At 43.1% G+C, this 20,924-nt stretch overlaps 1 protein-coding gene across 1 annotated transcript in view; it reads right to left on the reverse strand.

The window, feature by feature from the left end:
• LOC139747493 (uncharacterized) overlaps positions 1-18,940 on the reverse strand; it is a 165,223-nt gene extending 146,283 nt beyond the window's left edge. Inside the window, exon 1 of the mRNA XM_071659886.1 lies at positions 18,592-18,940. The gene's annotated coding sequence lies outside the window, so the exon portion shown is untranslated. The remainder of the gene's footprint in view (positions 1-18,591) is intronic.
• Between the last annotated feature and the right edge of the window lie 1,984 nt (positions 18,941-20,924).

Consider the following 20,924-nt stretch of genomic DNA (forward strand, 5'->3'; position numbering starts at 1 on the left):
GCTAACTCACCGCAGCCACCGTGAGGTCGGCAAGTGCTGCCATTGTGGTTCAACGCAACGATAATACATTATAAAGAAAAATACTAGAATCAATCATTGAACATCTATCCTGCAAAATGAATTTTACGCCATACTCATCGTTCTTGAGCTTGAAGAAACCACAACTGCAGACTGTTTAATCACCTCTTGGTTCTTTAGCCTTACTACTTGCCCTTACTACCCTGACACCACAATGTAACATGTTGATCTCTGAAGCCACACACAAACATGCTACCATTATTAGTCAAGGGATTGAACTGTTATGGGTTCCCTCTCATACAGGTCTCCGGGAGCACGATAAAGTTAGGTTAGGTTAGGTTAGGTTACGTTACGTTACGTTAGGTAAAGATAAAGTTAATGTTTTATCCAAACCTCCACTTGGTAAATAAGCTGCAATTAAGCTGTCAATTAAAAGTCTTAAAAAGGCAATTAGGAAAGAAGTAACAAATTATGTTAAGTTACCAGACGGGAGCAAATAAGCACAAAAACATACATTTTCCATCACAATAAAGTCTGTCGAGTAAAACGTGTGGAAACAAAGTATCAAGATTAGTACAGGACACAATGCTGTAACTACTACGTCAAGTTAAAGATTTTGTCCAACCTGGAGATGTTAGTCAGTGGATCATAAAGTCTGTGGTGAGAGATATGAGCATATATACCCTTAACACTATCTCAAACTGTGAAAAAAGTAGGAATAAAACTTGCAAGAAATAACAAACACATTAGTGATGATAACTTACATGAAATTCTTAAATTGTTTCCAATTTTTTGCATTTAGTAAATATGAAATTACGATACGAGAGACATAAGGTTATGTAATGAACCAACTTTGCTACAATGTTCTGCATGATCAACTGGCCGCTGTTGTCTAACAAAGATCCTTTGTGGACTTTATAATCCTTTTTGGCGATATCGCTCTGCAGCTGAGCTACACAATAAACCACCCGATGATGGCGGCAAAAATCAAAAAAATAAAAAGTACGGGACCGGAAGATGAAGACAACCGTTTGGAAGCCTAAATCCAGACATGGTGACAGAATGAGACATTTCCGCACCCAAACACTGATGACTTCGTCGATGATGAGGTCATGGTCGACTTAGATGAAAGCTTCAGTGAAGTTAACGAAGATGATATTAATATGTGTAAGTATTCTCGACAGATTAACTCAAGTAAGTTGACCAGAGATCATGTAGAGCATTTGTGGATGTGTCCATCAACAGTGTTGGTGTCTGGTAGCCATGCAAGTCTGTATCACAATGTAGTCTAACAGAACTGTGTTGGAGTGCTTCTCAGGCAACACTGAATTCAACAAGCAGGCAGCTCTGCTCGGTAACAAGCCTGCTGGATGAATATTCCATATGAATTAATGAAAATATTTTTTTTCTGCTTAACATTTTAACTATAAGATCTTGACATCAAGAAAACTATAATGAAAAAGGCATTATGAAAAGAAATTTGATCAGAGTTGGTGATGAGTTAACCTCCCGAGTGAGGCTAGTGACTCACATGTAATCGTGCAGTGATTCCTCCTAATATGAGATGATGACAACGTTGATCTGGTAATCTCTTATCTGTCTTGTGGTAATCCTTTGTGGTAATCCTATCATTACGAGAGCAGTGAATAACAAGGTGCGAGTCATAGCACGAGTGGACTTATCTGAATAAATTGTACAAACCAACCACGCGCACGTGATCGGTGGCCACCGTCCGTAACCCGGAGCCCCGACGGATGACCACACACCACTGACTGAGCGACATAGAAGCCGCCAGTCACTGTACACACACAAACTGCTGTCATCTGCAGTGATGCTTCATGTGTCAAGAACCTCATATCACCATCACAACACCACTGTCACCAACACACCATCGGACTTCAAGAGGCCACTGGCAGTACGCCCACCCCAGATACTCCAAGCTTGTATCTTTATAAACAGGTTGAACTCGAGCGAGGACACTAGACACCCTCTGGAGGGACAGATGTGACTCGAGTGTGATCCAAAGTTTACACTTACACAGCTTATCTCCAGTAAGGTGGAAGCTAAGCAGCTCCTAAAGCTACCGACAACCAATATTTACACAATATGTGTTTAGAATCATACGAAGTAAAGTGACTGGCTCAGACTCAGCGTCACATAACCAAGCACTACACGGCTTCAGGCAGGCAAGGTCATGCCTCTCACAATGGATCAATCATTACGATAAATTACAGTGACACCAGAGGATTGCTAAAATCCTGAATGACACAGACAGATTTTGCAAAAGTCTAGCACGAGTGATCAGGGTGTTATGGTTCACAGGAAGGTGTAAAACGAGACTGAATAGTTAAGTGGGAAGGTGGATCAGTGATTTGTTAACAAGCTGTTGCAAACCAGGCGACATCTGGCTCTAGCAGTATAACATATCTAAACCCCCCTCCCTCCCAGGTGCCATACTTGCAACGTTGTTGCTTTTCATTTTCACAATAGCACAAATTAATTTCGATTCACCACTTTTGCTGATGCCGGAATAAGGATGAAAGGCTCATATGTGACGGCACCGCAAGACCAATTTTGAAGAGCAGTAAAGTCTTTCAGTGGTCTGAACTTCCTCTTTGTGGGAGAGAAAAAAAAATATTACAGCAGAGTTCAAGATATGATTATTATATAATGTTACACGATCAGACCCGCAGCCAGAACAGTGGAGCAGTTGTAACCTCCACCAAGAGTTCTCTAAACCTTCACCTCCGGAAAACCAGAACTATAACGACGTCACACTTGACAACACTCGCGCCACACCAGCGTCCTCTGGTGGGCCAACCCCATCACCTTCCAAGGTGAGCGAAACTGCCTGGTTGGAAAATGAACAAAGATCCGCAACAGGCCACAATGACTGTAAGAAATCAAAACTACCGCCAACGACTGAATGTGTTTACCATCGGTTGGCACAGTGACGGCAGATATATAGCCGGACACACTCTAGGACAAGTGTCAATTACACTCACATAACATTCCGTACAGAAGCGACAAGTGGAAGACTGCAACGTGATATAGTAATAACAAACCTATAATGTCTGATGAGAATCTACGGAGGATCAATTTCGTAAAAAACTGAAGAACACAAGAAATGAACATGTATGAAATACACCAAACCAGTCGGGTTGTGAACGGTACTCAGAGTTGCAGGCCATGGAATTAAACAGCTTGATTAATCAGAAGAGCAGCGCACCAGGTTGTGGGCTAGAGACAAGACTTGCATCTCCATGGTTAACCTGGCCGGGCGAGGCTTCACCTGGGTCATTACAGTATAATGTAGTAGTCTAAACAGCCTCTGGGGCATTGCCAATTACGTAAAAACCAAGCACATTATCTAATCCCAATAAACCTACTTATAAGCAACCTACCTCAAAAGATTTACAAATACAAAACGATCATCTAACAATCGTCTTCCATATGAACTAAACCCGACTGCTGGATGAAGGAGCACCTGCCTTACGCTCGCTCTACTCGCCGCATATCTGCGTACATCTAGTTCGTTACAATTACGGTTAAGTTTCGCCAGAGAAATGTTTGGTCATCACTGTAGCGAATGGAGAACACGTCAGAGAAAATTTTACCTAACCTTATCAAGGTCAACCACGTAACGAGAGCGCTGCTCATAAACTCAACAAATTCTGGTTCAGCAACGATCCATTATCACAAGAACAATAAACCTGAAAGTTGCCGCGGGAGGCGCTACTAAGAGAGCGACCAGTGCGAGGCCGCCTGGACGGCAGCGCCACTGGTGTGTAGCGGCAGACATGATACAACAAACCACATGTCCAAAACATGACCTCTACGAGAACGATTCCAGATTTGCTTGTGTGTGTTTAATATAACATCTACCAAAGAAAGAAAAGCCAGAAACAGACATTAGACAGAGGGAGGCCTCACTAGCAGCAGGTGTTGATGTTGCTGCAATCAGCGGGGTGGATTCACAATCATCAAGATGACAAGAAAAACAATGGCCTTACTTACAGGATTGATCTGCTCAGCAGGAAGAATCCTCCGATGTAGTAACGCATAAATCTGCTGTGTTCTTACGTACCTTCTAAAGCTGGTGAAACTGCTGAGCCAGAACGTGCAGAGATAGTTCTGCGCACGCACACAATGGTTCACATCCCACATACTCCAACATACAACTAGTAGTTCACAACATACAACTTGTGGTTCACAACATACAAAGGGTGGTTTACAATACACATCAATTCACTTAAACATAATTAACGATCAGGAAAAAATTCAACATTCGCAATACTTTTTCGTGATGACGCGGAAGGTACATACACTGTAGCGACCCAACCCAGCGACCTTTACAAGCAGGTCTGGGCCCACACCTGCACCAACAGGAGACATAGGGCTGCATCTGAGGCCCACACCTACACCAGCAGGAGACAAGATTGTGTCTGAGGCCCAGACTCACCTAACTACCGATAATGTTAACAAGAACATGAGGGGCAGGACAGTACAGGTGCTGGGCGTCTCCCACAGGCAACTGGACAGGTTCCTGCACACTATACCGGACTGGCCAAAGTGTGTAGGGCCGGAGAGCTGCTGCAACTAACAGCCTCTTCATGGAGCTGCTGGGGTTAAGCGAGCCTTGCGGCACTACACCTCAGAGATGTATCGTCACACTTAACACTATGATGCAGCACTACGCAACCAAGAACTGGCCTGTCCACCAGCATGTGTCGGATATCATACATAACACACGCACACATAGCACGTGCGCAATAACTCGCACACAACACAAACATAAACACACACGGATACACTTACATAAAAAAGACGAACAAACATATACAACCGTACGTGCATACATGGATATACAGGCACACGTGCAAGGAAACCCCCCACAATACAACAGGCTGGAGCTCTATCTTGCGTCCTGAGCGTCTTTGCTGAGACCATAGTAGTATCTCAGAAGACCCTTGAGTACCTTAGAGAACCTTAGAAATACTTCAAGGGTCCAGGGGTACCTCAATGCGACTTAGGGTTGTCCAGGGCCTCAGGGGCACCTAAATGTCTACAGAGAAACTTAAGAGGGTCATGAAAGTTCCTCAGGCGGTACTAGGGGTATCTCTGGGACCTACGGGTACCTAAGGGGATCTAGGGGTACCTCGGAGGGCCCTAGAGTACCTCAGGGAGCCCTTAAAGTACCTCAGGGGTTCACTGGTAACTTTGGGTACCTTCGGGGTATCTCATGGCGCTCTATGGGTAACCAGGAGGGCCCTAGTGGTACCTCAGGGGCCTATAGATACTTCCTAGGCTCTAATAGTACCGCAGAGGACTCTAAAATATCTCAGAGCTCTAAAGGTACCATAGGAGGTTTTAAGCGTACTCTCGGGGCCCCTATGAGTACCTGAAAGAGCCCTAAAGGCACCTAGATCATCATGGTAACTGTGGAGGCCCTACAGGTAACACAAAAGAACTCACTGATACCTTAATGGCTCTAAGACCTCTTGGGATGCTAGGGTTATCTCAGGTGTACCTCAGGGGGCCCAGGGAATACCTCAGGAGCTCTAGGGATCCTTCAGGGGCCCTGAGAGTATCTTAAGGGGTTTAAAGGGTACCTCAGAGGCCACAGGGCTCCTTCACTCGCAGCGGTAAGTGGGTGTGAGTAGTAAATATAGGGCCCCCTGCCCTTCAATCCGTGTAACTTGTAGTCACTTACAACAGCTGTATGACTTGTAGTTACAACAGTTGTATAACTCAGTACAGTAAAGTTTGTCGAGTTCCTTTAATGTCCTGGCCACGTCACAGTATGTGGCCTGGTAAATAACGTGATTAAGCTCAACTTCTCATATTAATGAGGTTATTTGAGGCCACGACCTGCTGGTCTACGTACCCTGCAGAACCTTGCTTGTCAGGTACACTCTGAAGACATTTTCTTCAACGAGGTTGTTAAGTTATATTTAGGCCGACTACACAGCTGCGGGCCACGGAATATTCACGGTTTTCTCTTGTATTTACGACCCCAACTGACGCTCGTGGATATTTGCTGAACCTGTTAACTTGTATGACGGTATCTTGGAGTCGCCCGTGCCTACCCAGGTAACAGGAAACGTCTTCAAACAGTAGAGTGGAGACCCGCCAGACCTTCATGGTTTTTCCACGAGTGAATACCGTAGGTCGTCTGTGTGCGAGTGATTTCTGTTGTTCGTTGTGAACGAACGGGCAACAACAACACCAGCACAAGCAATACCAACCTTACTCATCAACAAGGATATGCTTCGTCACACCATGAAAACTGTAGCCACAAGCATCAAGAGCAAACCTATCCACGACCACCCGTAGCCCTAACCCTCACGCAGGACTACCCCATGGTCCTGACCCTCACGCAGGACTACCCCATGGTCCTGACCCTCACGCAGGACTACCCCATGGTCCTGACCCTCACGCAGGACTACCCCATGGTCCTGACCCTCACGCAGGACTACTCCGTGTCCTGGCCCTCACGCAGGACTTCCCCATGGTCCTGACCCTCACGGAGGACTACCCACAGACCTAAACCCTGCTCGTACTACCAGTAGTCCTGTGCCTAACATCCCACCATGGTTGGTCTTGTCCACAAGTTCGACTGCAAGTCTGACCATTGCCTGCGGGTAGAAAACTGACCCACGCAAACTGTTGATAGAGAAGATACATACCTTAGGAAGGATATTAGTGCTACCCTTCAACTGAGGGTCACTCAGGGTCACACTGGTGCCATCCTACAATTGGGTGTCACTCAGGGTCGCACTGGTGCCACCCTACAACTGGATGTCACTCAGGGTCACACTGGTGCCACCCTACAACTGGGTGTCACTCAGGGTCGCACTGGTGCCACCCTACAACTGGGTGTCACTCAGGGTCGCACTGGTGCCACCCTACAACTGGGTGTCACTCAGGGACAGATTGGTGCCAGTCTTCACGTCCGATGTTGCTGCTACATGTGGTTGTCACACTACACATCCCAGCTCCTCATCCTTGCCTCCCTCCCTAGGCTGGGTCACAATGTACAGCGTAGTGTTATTCACAATGATTTACTTCGTCAACAGCCAGAACACTCTCTTGTGAACATAAACAAAATATTTTCATGTAGATTTTAGGATGGCACTAAGGAAATATATATATATAACTTTGATTCTGCTTACTACTCAACACTGCCATGCGTCAAAATCAAATCTAGAAACATAGTTTGTAGGTGCACCTGCCCTGGGGTGTTACCTAGCTTGTACAACGTTGGGAGACGTTGTACACACTGCCATACTTAACCTTTGATCAAATAAATTCATTTCAAAGTTTCGTTCTACCTTATGCTCCTTAACCCTCAGTTAACCTAATAATGACTTTATGGATTAAATCAATGTACTTTTTATGGTGATTTTCTGGTCAATATTAGTTGCTAATGCACACACGACAATATGGCATAGCGATTACCTAGCTTTGCACATATTTGTGTAGACCATTAAATAAGAAATCATTAACTTAACATCATCTGTAGATCATTAAATAACAACACTGAATCATCATCTGTAGAACACTGGTAAGAATCAAAAGAATGTACACAATAGTTAAACATAAAAACTTGCCCTTGTAATCTTGAAAATCCAGTTTGCGATGTAATGCTTCAGATATCAACCTTTGCCAAACTTAACACAGGGAAGCGGATGGAAAACCTCGTCAGTGAGAGCCTTCTGACTGTGGTACGGGTGAACACTTCCACAAAGTGAACACTGGCTGCTTCGTGAAATAGATTCGACCCTGAGAAGCTGAGAACCAGTCAGTAAGTACGTTAAATCTTTCCGGAAATTCTGAAGACTGATCATGTAATATCGTGTCAAATACATAATAATTTGATAACAATTAATGACAAGTATGGATGCTGAACGACCATAACAAACGGTACATCATACGAGGAATGGGTTTAGCATATTCATCTTCGGTGATAAATGTTTACACCCGGAAGAAATACACCACGAAGTATCAAGTGGATATTAGGGCTCCTCCCAGCGAGGAAACATCCCGGAGGAACGTCTGAGAATTGTCTTGTAGTAGAGTAATCCTCCAATATTCTATCTGAATGAATATTTCGGCCTACCTCAATCCGCCTTCGAGATAACCAGCGCAATTATGCTCATGCATCTGAATTCAGAGCATAAAATCTAAATCACAAGAGGACCAGAAATAAACTGCCTTGTCATACAATGAGACATACGCGAAATCTTGGACAAAAAGTGAACGAGACATCTGCAGTATAAACTATTACAGTTAGGTATGCCAGAAATCACCGAGAGATAACTATGCAATCTCCTTAATCACCGTATCGCCGCAAAAACCATCAACTCCAACGTTACCAAAAATTCCTTCGTTGAGCGGGTTGCCCAAAGGCAGTGTCCTCTCACCAACGTTATACAGCAGACATTTCTCCCACCAGTGAAGAACAAGACCACCGATATCTTTTACACAGACGACACCACTCAAAGAGTCATGCATAACAACACATTCCTCGAACAGATCCACGGTGTACAAAGGCATCTACAATGAACAACTTCGAACAAAAATGAAAAAAACAAAAATACTATTACGGCGCTCGGGAGATTAAAACCCAGCGACGCAGACGTAGATAGCTACATAATGCATCAACAGAACTTCAAAATCCATCACGAGGCCTCACAGCAATACGTATAAACAAAAGAACCGCACACAGTAAAGAGGCCTTGATTTCCCTGTATAGGTTCTAGCACCAACGGTATAGGCAAAAATTACACCTTACAGAGGATATGACCCTTCCCATATCATCCTACGTAAAACCCACACAACTCGTGTTTATATCACGCACGCTGAAGCTACTACAGTGAGAACAAAGAAATGCTGTATGATTCGCCATAAACAAAATCGAAAACGGCTAAGAACACCACTGACGTAAAATAAAATAAAATGGCACATGCTTAAAACACACACACACACACACACACACACACACACACACACACATGGTTGTTTAATTTGTTTATGGATGGGGTTGTTAGGGAGGTGAATGCAAGAGTTTTGGAAAGAGGGGTAAACCATGGAAAGTTGTGTGGGGCCTGGATGTGGAAAGGGAGCTGTGGTTTCGGGCATTATTGCATGACAGCTAGAGACTGAGTGTGAACGAATGGGGCCTTTGTTATCTTTTCCTAGTGCTACCTCGCACACATGAGGGGGGAGGGGGATGGTATTCCATGTGTGGCGAGGTGGCGATGGGAATGAATAAAGGCAGTGTGAATTGTGTGCATGGGTATATATGTATGTGTCTGTGTGTGTACAAATATGTGTACATTGAGATGTATAGGTATGTATATTTGCGTGTGTGGACGTGTATGTATATACATTGTGTATGGGGTTGGGTTGGGCCATTTCTTTCGTCTGTTTCCTTGCGCTACCTCGCAAACGCGGGAGACAGCGACAATGCAAAATAAAAAAAAAAAAAATATATATATATATATATATATATATATATTGTTCCAACAATGTTATATGGTTGCGAGGCATGGGCTATAGGTAAGGCTGTGCGGAAGGTGGATGTGTTGCAAATGAAATGTTTGAGGACAATATGTGGTGTGAGGGTGGTTCATCGAGTAAGTAATGAAAGGGTAAGAGAGTTGTGTGGTAATAAAAAAGAGTGTGGTGATGAGAGCAGAAGAGGGTGTATTGAAATGGTTTGGTCACATGGAAAGAATGAATGAGGAAAGACTGACAAAGAGGATATATTGTGTCAGGGGTGGAGGGAACGAGGAGAAGTGGGAGACCAAATTGGAGGTGGAACGATGGAGTGAAAAAGATTTTGAGCGATCGGGGCCTGAACATACAGGAGGGTGAAAGGCGTGCCAGGAATAGAGTAAAACTGGAACGATGTGGTATACCGGTATACCGGGGTCGACGTGCTGTCAATGTCTTGAACCAGGGCATGTGAAGCGTCTGGGGTAAATCATGGAAAGTTTTGTAGGCCTAGATGTGGAAAGGGAGCTGTGGTTTCGGTGCATTACACATGACAGCTAGAGACTGAGTGTAAGAGAATGTAGCCTTTGTTGTCTTTTCCAAGCGGTACCTCGCGCGCGCGGGGGGAGCTGGAGTGCTGTTTCATGTGTGGCGGGGTGGCGACGAGAATGGATGAAGGTAGCAAGTATATGTACATGTGTATATATGTATATGTCTGTGTATGTATATGTATGTATACGTTGAAATGTTAAGGTATGTATATGTGAGTGTGTGGGCGTTTATGTATATGCATGTGTATGTGGGTGGGTTGGGCGATTCTTTCGTGTTTCCTTGCGCTACCTCGCTAACGCAGGAGACAGCGACTAAGTATAATAAATAAATAAACAATATATTCATGGATGATCGCTACTTCCGCATTTGCGAGGTAGCGCCTGGAACACGGGAAGAAGGCCACATCCGCTCACATTCATTCTCTAGATGATGTGTAAAGCACCAAAACCAGAGCACCCCATCCACAACCAGGCCATACATACAGAGCGTGATTGATCCTACAAGGGCCATATATGCAGAGAGCGTATACAATCTTACAAAGAAACATATTCAGAGGGAGATCATACTGTCCTACATGGGCTCTATATACGATGAGAGTGTATATGGTCTTAAAAGTGCCATATGTGTAGTGGATGGGTTTAGTCTCAAAAGCTCCATACATGTACAGAGCACGTATGGTCATACAAAAGCCATATACTTAGAGAACCTGTATGCTAAAAAGGGTTATATATGCAGAGGGCGTGTATGCCCTTCAAGGGATATATATGGTAAGAGTGTGCATGTTTTTATAAGGGTCACATATGCAGTGTATGATTTTACAAGGGCCATATATGTAGTGAAAGCGTTTATGTTCCTACAGTCCATATACCCAAACGCTCTGAATCGCAGTGTTCCTTCTTATCGTCAGTATGGTTGACGCAAGGCAAGATCCACTGGTGATATCATTTCCAATCTTAATAATGTCTGATCATCATCTCTAAAAGATTCTGAAGAATCCTATGAAGTAACCCTTCATACATGAAAGATTCTGACCGAGTTTAGCATCGAAGTTTCATCTTCAAGCTCCACTCACCTGTTATCCCTCCCTCACTTTGTTACCTTATATCTGTCTTCCTCTCTAGTTGTTGATGGATTAACCTCTCCGCCTTTCCCTATGAAATGCTGTGTTTTCCATGATTTTCAGCTTTTAAACTGTTCCTCCTTGTTTATCATCAATTGCCTTTATTCAACAGATAACCAAATACTCTGGTATGTTGACGACTCAACTTCTCATGTCTCCACTTTCTTACACTCTGCTCCCTCCTACCTCGCTCATTATGCGTCGCGTCTCAAACAATTTTCTTTGTAAACTAAAATTTGGACAGTATATTTCGATAAGACGAAACTTGGTTGTTTAATACTTCTAAAACCTATTTTGTGACTATATCTTCCTCTAAAATCACTCTCCTACTTCTTTTGATGTTCTGTAATTCTACCACTTTAACACAATGAACTGATTTGGTATCACTGTAACATCTATATTTGATACTTCAGATCACACTAATACTGAAGGCTGCCTTAAAGAAAATGGGTGTAAAGTCTTTTAAGGGATATGTAAGCAAAATGAGTTTGTATGGTTTTACAAAAGGCCAACATATGCAGAGCATGTATGGTCCTACAAGGGTCATATGTGCAGTTCGCGTGTATGGTCTCGAAAGGGTTGTATATGCAGTGAGACCGCACATGGTCCTTAAAAGGCCATATGCGGTGTAAGGTCTTATCATGGCCATATATGCAGAACACGTTCTTGCATAGGTCATTTACGCAATGTGTCTGTGTGTGGTCTTTCCAAGGTTATATGCAATGTTTTACAAAAGCCACTCAAGCAATAAGAGCGTGTATGGTCTCACAAAGACCATATGAGCAGAGAATTTATGGTCTTCAAATAATTTTGAACACCATTAGATTATTTCTTTAATTGGTAGCTACTAAAAATATGACATTCATATCTGTTTGTCGTTTCCCTCCTTAGCGAGGTAGATACAGAAATAGATGACCATCGGCCTAACCTGTTGCCATCCACTCTCTAGATGTGATGTATGATACACGAAACCTAGCACCCTTCCATGGGGCCCCCGTAGCTCTGACACTTCGCTCTACGCATACCAAAGAAATGGACTCCTTTGATGTGAGGTCCTCCACCAGACTGCACTCACGTCTGCCTACGATGATACAGCCCTTCTAAAAGTGACCTCTCCCGTGGTGTGACCATGTGCCCCTGGACTCCGGTCACACATACTCACACGCATATATATATATATATATATATATATATATATACATATATATTCATATCTATTTATTTATTTGTTTTGCTTTGTCGCTGTCTCCCGCGTTAGCGAGGTAGCGCAAGGAAACAGACGAAAGAATGGCCCAACCCGCCCACATACACATGTATATACATACACGCCCACACACGCAAATATACATACCTATACATCTCAATGTACACATATACATATATACACATGTACATAATTCACACTATCTGCGTTTATTTGTCCCATCGCCACCTCGCCACACATGGAATAACAACCCCCTCCCCCCTCATGTGTGCGAGGTAGCGCTAGGAAAAGACACCAAAGGCCCCATTTGTTCACACTCAGTCTCTAGCTGTCATGTAATAATGCACCGAAACCACAGCTCCATTTCCACATCCAGACCCCACACAACTTTCCATGGTTTACCCCAGACGCTTCACATGCCCTGGTTCAATCCATTGACAGCACGTAGACCCCGGTATACCACATCGTTCCAATTCACTCTATTCCTTGCACGCCTTTCACCCTCCTGCATGTTCAGGCCCCGATCACTCAAAATCTTTTTCACTCCATCTTTCCACCTCCAATTTGGTCTCCCACTTCTCCTCGTTCCCTCCACCTCTGACACATATATCCTCTTGGTCAATCTTTCCTCACTCATTCTCTCCATGTGACCAAACCATTTCAAAACACCCTCTTCTGCTCTCTCAACCACACTCTTTTTATTTCCACACATCCCTCTTACCCTTACATTACTTACTCGATCAAACCACCTCACACCACATATTGTCCTCAAACATCTCATTTCCAGCACATCCACCCTCCTGCGCACAACTCTATCCATAGCCCACGCCTCGCAACCATACAACACTGTTGGAACCACTATTCCTTCAAACATACCCATTTTTGCTTTCCGAGATAATGTTCTCGACTTCCAAACATTCTTCAAGGCTCCCAGAATTTTCGCCCCCCCCCCCACCCTATGATTCACTTCCGCTTCTATGGTTCCATCCGCTGCCAGATCCACTGGCAGCGGATATATATATATATATATATATATATATATATATATATATATATATATATATATATATATATATATATATAATGGAGAGAGAGAGAGAGAGAGAGAGAGAGAGAGAGAGAGAGAGAGAGAGAGAGAGAGAGAGAGAGAGAAGTGTGCATAACTACCTATATGTTGCATAATATTAAACTTGGAGACTCGTGAGGTCATCACATGTCACACATTCTGTTCACCGTAGGAAAGTTCACCGCCGGTAGTACGTACCAGTGTGTTACATGTACTCGTTATGTGCAAGGCGGACGGTGTGTGTGTGTGTGTGTGTGTGTGTGTGTGTGTGTGTGTGTGTGTGTGTGTGTTGACTAAATGTAAACCACCAACCTCTGTGTTTGGTAGAAAGAAAAGCCTACAACGTGGGCCAAGAAGGGGAACTTGACAACGACACTAGTCGTTAACCCTTCTAATAACCAGGTTTATAACAATAATAATAACAATGATAATAATAATAATAATAATAATAATAATAATAATAATAATAATAATAATAAATGTAAAACATTATCTCAGATTATGACTAATTCACTTGCCAATCATAATTTTCGTGTTACCGGACTCCCCCACTCAGGGTTACAAATGAGTGGAAAGTGATCTTCATAGAGGTTATACCATTAAAGGTACACTCCCGTCAAAGAGCTTTTCACTCAACAGGAGTCCAAATTTCCGTGCTCCTGGAAGAAGCGCAGACTTGGGCTGTAAGATCCTCTGCAATAAGGTCCTAGAGTGATCATAATTAATAAATAAATACCATAATCACCATCTATTAATGACTATACATAAATAAATACCATAATCATCATCTATTAACGACTACACATAAATAAATACCATAATCATCATCTATTAATGACTATACATAAATAAATACCATAATCATCATCTATTAATGACTACACATAAACAAATACCATAATCATCATCTATTAATGACTACACATAAACAAATACCATAATCATCATCTATTAATGACTACACATAAACAAATACCATAATCATCATCTATTAATGACTACACATAAAGTTCTCACAGTTTACTGCCAAGCTGGTGTTAACATCAGTCTGAGTCTGCCGTGCGCGCTGCTGCCCACCTTCTCGCTACCCTGACATATCATCACCACAGTCATGTAATAATGGTCTATTTGCTGAAGGCAGACATCAGATATCTGCCCTATTCATTACCACGTCCAACTGTAAAGGTTAATGGCCTCGTTCCGCTGGCCACCCACTGCATCGACCGCAGCGTCCTAACTACCACGGCCGCCGCATCCTTACCATCTACTTCAGCAGCCACTTCTACCACGGCCGCCACTACCATACTATAAGACTAACAAGACTTATTTCTAGAAAGAACGTAACTACAATAACCTGCATGTCTAAGGTCAGGTTAGATATTCATTCTTTTAACTGTGTTCACCCACTATGGTTTCAAATTTTGTCTTTACTTAAGAATCATAATCACAACAATGGAAAGCAGCAATACTAGCCGCCACACTCGGCTCATGAGCTGTGTATAACAGAACTAGTTTATTCCTCGGACACCCAGCAACAGACTCCAGCACCACCACGGTCCCGTGGACTGGCTGCTCCAACATGGCAGTATAAGGTCTATCATTACAGGTCCGCAACACTAAATTCCCGGTATATCGGAATGCGATACTACAATGTTACTATTCCGTGAATGTTACAGTCAGGGCGGACGTGTGTGTGTGTGTGTGCGAGTGATTATCATCTGTGTTACGGGGAGAGAGTTTTACACTCGTGTTGCACCGTCTTTTAACCTTGTATACACGTGTTATGTCTTTACTCCCATTTAAATATTGGGATATCTGGACTCCATATCTTTATGTTATCAACACACTATTTGTATTTTTTTCATAAATGCTCGCCGTTTCCTGTGCAACGAAGTAGCCCTAGGAACTGAAGAAAAGCGCCCTCATTGTTAAACCCACTCTTTAGCCATCTATCTTATACCTTTCCATAGTTTTCCTTGAACGTAACATATGCCCTGCTTCAACAGTGACAACATGTCGCCCACTATACACTACATCGCTCCTATGCGCTATCCCATGCATGCTACTCACCCTCCAGCATTGTTTACGCCCCAATCACTCAAACGTTTTCAGACCATACTTCCATCTTGTTCATGGTCTCCCCCTTCTCCTTCTTCCCTCAGCTTTTGAAAAGTATACCTTTCAACCACAGGGCTAGAGGAGACCCTGGTATTTTATTCATATGTAATTACTCAAAAATATTCATATTTCATGATGCTGGTATTTTACCGAAGCTGTCATTAAAATTCTACATACAAAGTAAAATGTCATAGATATGTATTAGTAATGACTTAGAAGAATATGACTTTTTCTCAATAAAAGGTACTAGAACGACATTCTGAAGCGTTAATTCATAACATGGCACGTGAAGCGTTCGGGGTAAACCATAGAAAGGTGTGTGGCGCCTGGTTGTGGATAGGGAGCTGGGGTCACGGTTCATTACACCTGACACTAAGGAATGGATGTGAGCTGATGTGGCCTTTCTTCATCTGCTTCTGGCGCTAAAACGCTAACGCAGTAAACGGCGATCAAGGCCGGTACGCTACTGCTGCAACGTGGTAGGATGAGTTAAGAATCCTCGGCGATCACAGATTAATCGTTATCATTCATTCCATGTGTCCAGTACAGATTAAAGATATATATATATATATATATATATATATATATATATATATATATATATATATATATATATATATATATATATATATCAGATTGGGGAAGAGCAGTGTGGTTTCAGAAGTGGTAGAGGATGTGTGGATCAGGTGTTTGCTTTGAAGAATGTATGTGAGAAATACTAAGAAAAGCAAATGGATTTGTATGTAGCATTTATGGATCTGGAGAAGGCATATGATAGAGTTGATAGAGATGCTCTGTGGAAGGTATTAAGAATATATGGTGTGGGAGGAAAGTTGTTAGAAGCAGTGAAAAGTTTTCATCGAGGATGTAAGGCATGTGTACGTGTAGGAAGAGAGGAAAGTGATTGGTTCTCAGTGAATGTAGGTTTGCGACAGGGGTGTGTGATGTCTCCATGGTTGTTTAATTTGTTAATGGATGGGGTTGTTAGGGAGGTAAATGCAAGAGTTTTGGAAAGAGGGGCAAGTATGAAGTCTGTTGGGGATGAGAGAGCTTGGGAAGTGAGTCAGTTGTTGTTCGCTGATGATACAGCGCTGGTGGCTGATTCATGTGAGAAACTGCAGAAGCTGGTGACTGAGTTTGGTAAAGTGTGTGGAAGAAGAAAGTTGAGAGTGAATGTGAATAAGAGCAAGGTTATTAGGTACAGTAGGGTTGAGGGTCAAGTCAATTGGGAGGTGAGTTTGAATGGAGAAAAACTGGAGGAAGTGAAGTGTTTTAGATATCTGGGAGTGGATCTGGCAGCGGATGGAACCATGGAAGCGGAAGTGGATCATAGGGTGGGGGAGGGGGCGAAAATTCTGGGGGCCTTGAAGAATGTGTGGAAGTCGAGAACATTATCTCGGAAAGCAAAAATGGGTATGTTTGAAGGAATAGTGGTTCCAACAATGTTGTATGGTTGCGAGGCGTGGGCTATGGATAGAGTTGTGCGCAGGAGGATGGATGTGCTGGAAATGAGATGTTTGAGGACAATGTGTGGTGTGAGGTGGTTTGATCGAGTGAGTAACGTAAGGGTAAGAGAGATGTGTGGAAATAAAAAGAGCGTGGTTGAGAGAGCAGAAGAGGGTGTTTTGAAGTGGTTTGGGCACATGGAGAGGATGAGTGAGGAAAGATTGACCAAGAGGATATATGTGTCGGAGGTGGAGGGAGCAAGGAGAAGAGGGAGACCAAATTGGAGGTGGAAAGATGGAGTGAAAAAGATTTTGTGTGATCGGGGCCTGAACATGCAGGAGGGTGAAAGGAGGGCAAGGAATAGAGTGAATTGGAGCGATGTGGTATACCGGGGTTGACGTGCTGTCAGTGGATTGAATCAAGGCATGTGAAGCGTCTGGGGTAAACCATGGAAAGCTGTGTAGGTATGTGTATTTGCGTGTGTGGACGTGTGTATATGCATGTGCGTGGGGGGGTTGGGCCATTTCTTTCGTCTGTTTCCTTGCGCTACCTCGCAAACGCGGGAGACAGCGACAAAGTATAAAAAAAAATATATATATATATATATATATATATATATATATATATATATATATATATATATATGTGTGTGTGTGTGTGTGTGTGTGTGTGTGTGTGTGTATGTGTGTGTTTCGGTACGCAGTGTATTTGTATGTGCGTGCGTGAGTGTGTATGTGTACAGGTCTGGGGCCTCCAGCCTACTTCATCCCAGCTCAGTTGACGGCACACCTTCCCTAGCGTCCGCCCGCTCTCCCAACTAACCTCCTTACCTAGCACCGGATACACATCTCAAACCCATTGAATAATAATAATAATAATAAAAAAACACATTTGGTGCGTTATAACAAGTTTTTCTGAAAAGCACAAAAAGGGCAAAGGGACGAAGGCTCGGTTCAGCTTCCCGGAAATCCAATTTGAAAGAGCATGCAACTCTTTTAGTCCGTAAGCTAATTCTACTCCAGCTCACAAACGTAGAGAAAATCTTACCACCAGCCTCCACATGCAATGATAAACTCCATATTCCATTCTCAGCTCATCATCCACGAGGAATCGGAAGCTATTTCATTCATTCAATTAGTTTACATTTCACGTACGAGCAGTCGACCACTTCTTGCGTTTGCTTATCTCGGGCATCTTTTGATTTCTAGTGATGTTTAGCTCAATTTACAAAGAAGGTCTGTCAACGTTCTACAAATCATAGCAAAATAAGATAAGATTTAGGTCACGGCCTTGCCAAAATTGCGTACGTTTTTCTATATGGTGGAGAGAGACGGCTGAATCACATTCCAAGAATAGCTTCGACACTCTACGCTTCTTCATTACGAAACCCACTTCAAAATCCGATACCGTGACTCCCTGACACCAACCTGTGTCCTGCCTGTGTCCACATCTAGCATCAGACTCCCATACCCAGCGTACAACTTCATATTTTTATGGATTGCTTGAACCCCCCGTTAGATCAGCTGGGTTTGCAGCTGAATCGCTGGTAGACGACTCGATGCTTACCTTAGTGACTTTTCACCTGCAACCATATCCTCGCTCATCATCTTGACCGCTGGCTCACTCTCATAGCGTGAGGTGCATCACACTCTGAAGAAACGTCTTACACAGAGTTTTGTACAAAAACACTTGTCACATGACACCCTAGATATCTTCACAGATTCTAATTTCTAGAGGTCTTTGCCGATATCAAAATAGAGAGCCCTTGAGGCGGAGTCGTATTTCTATTAGTATCCAGAACACTTTCGCTACCATGAACAGTCAGCTGATCGAGGCTGGAGTTAAGGTAAACCAAATATGAGGCACATCACACAAATCTGGCAGGATAAGGACAAGGTACAACCAACCTGCGCCACGTCTGCTGTAACACTGAGAGATCACTCCGCGTGTAGTACGGTCGTCCCCAGCTGCTCTGGCCAGACCCCTAAGCAGACTCACACTTACAAAGATATACAAAATTCTTGAAAGGTTTAGTAAACAGTAGTCTTACACATCGAATTACATATCAACTGTAATGGAAAGATAAATCAACATCCAAGAGTGGAAAATTCGGCTGCGAAAACAAAGGTTAAAGAAAAGATTCTCAATAAGCAAGTTTACGGTGAAAGCAAATCGTCGTTTTCTCTAAATTCCGGGAAGTGATCAGACGTTCCCATGGCAAAGGATGAAACAAACAGTTAGTGGCTGGGAGATGCATGACGTGCTCGCCCAAGCTACTGCAAGAACAACCCACTGTTGTTTCTAATCTTAATATGTAAATGAATATACAGATACACGCATAATATATATATATATATATATATATATATATATATATATATATATATATATATATTTTTTTTTTTTTTTGTCGCTGTCTCCCGCGTTTGCGAGGTAGCGCAAGGAAACAGACGAAAGAAATGGCCCAACCCACCCCCATACACATGTATATACATACGTCCACACACGCAAATATACATACCTACACAGCTTTCCATGGTTTACCCCAGACGCTTCACATGCCCTGATTCAATCCACTGACAGCACGTCAACCCCGGTATACCACATCGCTCCAATTCACTCTATTCCTTGCCCTCCTTTCACCCTCCTGCATGTTCAGGCCCCGATCACACAAAATCTTCACTCCATCTTTCCACCTCCAATTTGGTCTTCCTCTTCTCCTCGTTCCCTCCACCTAAGACACATATATCCTCTTGGTCAATCTTTCCTCACTCATTCTCTCCATGTGCCCAAACCATTTCAAAACACCCTCTTCTGCTCTCTCAACCACGCTCTTTTTATTTCCACACATCTCTCTTACCCTTACGTTACTTACTCGATCAAACCACCTCACACCACACATTGTCCTCAAACATCTCATTTCCAGCACATCCATCCTCCTGCGCACCACTCTATCCATAGCCCACGCCTCGCAACCATACAACATTGTTGGAACCACTATTCCTTCAAACATACCCATTTTTGCTTTCCGAGATAATGTTCTCGACTTCCACACATTCTTCAAGGCGCCCAGAATTTTCGCCCCCTCCCCCACCCTATGATCCACTTCCGCTTCCATGGTTCCATCCGCTGCCAGATCCACTCCCAGATATCTAAAACACTTCACTTCCTCCAGTTTTTCTCCATTCAAACTCACCTCCCAATTGACTTGACCCTCAACCCTACTGTACCTAATAACCTTGCTCTTATTCACATTTACTCTTAACTTTCTTCTTTCACACACTTTACCAAACTCAGTCACCAGCTTCTGCAGTTTCTCACATGAATCAGCCACCAGCGCTGTATCATCAGCGAACAACAACTGACTCACTTCCCAAGTTCTCTCATCCCCAACAGACTTCATACTTGCCCCTCTTTCCAAAACTCTTGCATTCACCTCCCTAACAACCCCATCCATAAACAAATTAAACAACCATGGAGACATCACACACCCCTGCCGCAAAGATTTTGTGTGATCGGGGCCTGAACATGCAGGAGGGTGAAAGGAGGGCAAGGAATAGAGTGAATTGGAGCGATGTGGTATACCGGGGTTGACGTGCTGTCAGTGGATTGAATCAAGGCATATATATATGGGAATGAATAAAGGCAGACATTATGAATTATGTACATGTGTATATATGTATATGTCTGTGTGTGTACATATATGTATACGTTCAGATGTATAGGTATGTATATATGCGTGTGTGGACGTGTATGTGTATACATGGGTATGTGGGTGGGTTGGGACATTCTTTCGTCTGTTTCCTTGCGCTACCTCGCTAACGCGGGAGACAGCGACAAAGCAAAATAAATAATATATATATATATATATATATATATATATATATATATATACATAT

Source organism: Panulirus ornatus, chromosome 68 (assembly GCF_036320965.1).
Source record: "Panulirus ornatus isolate Po-2019 chromosome 68, ASM3632096v1, whole genome shotgun sequence".
Lineage (NCBI taxonomy): Eukaryota > Metazoa > Arthropoda > Malacostraca > Decapoda > Palinuridae > Panulirus > Panulirus ornatus.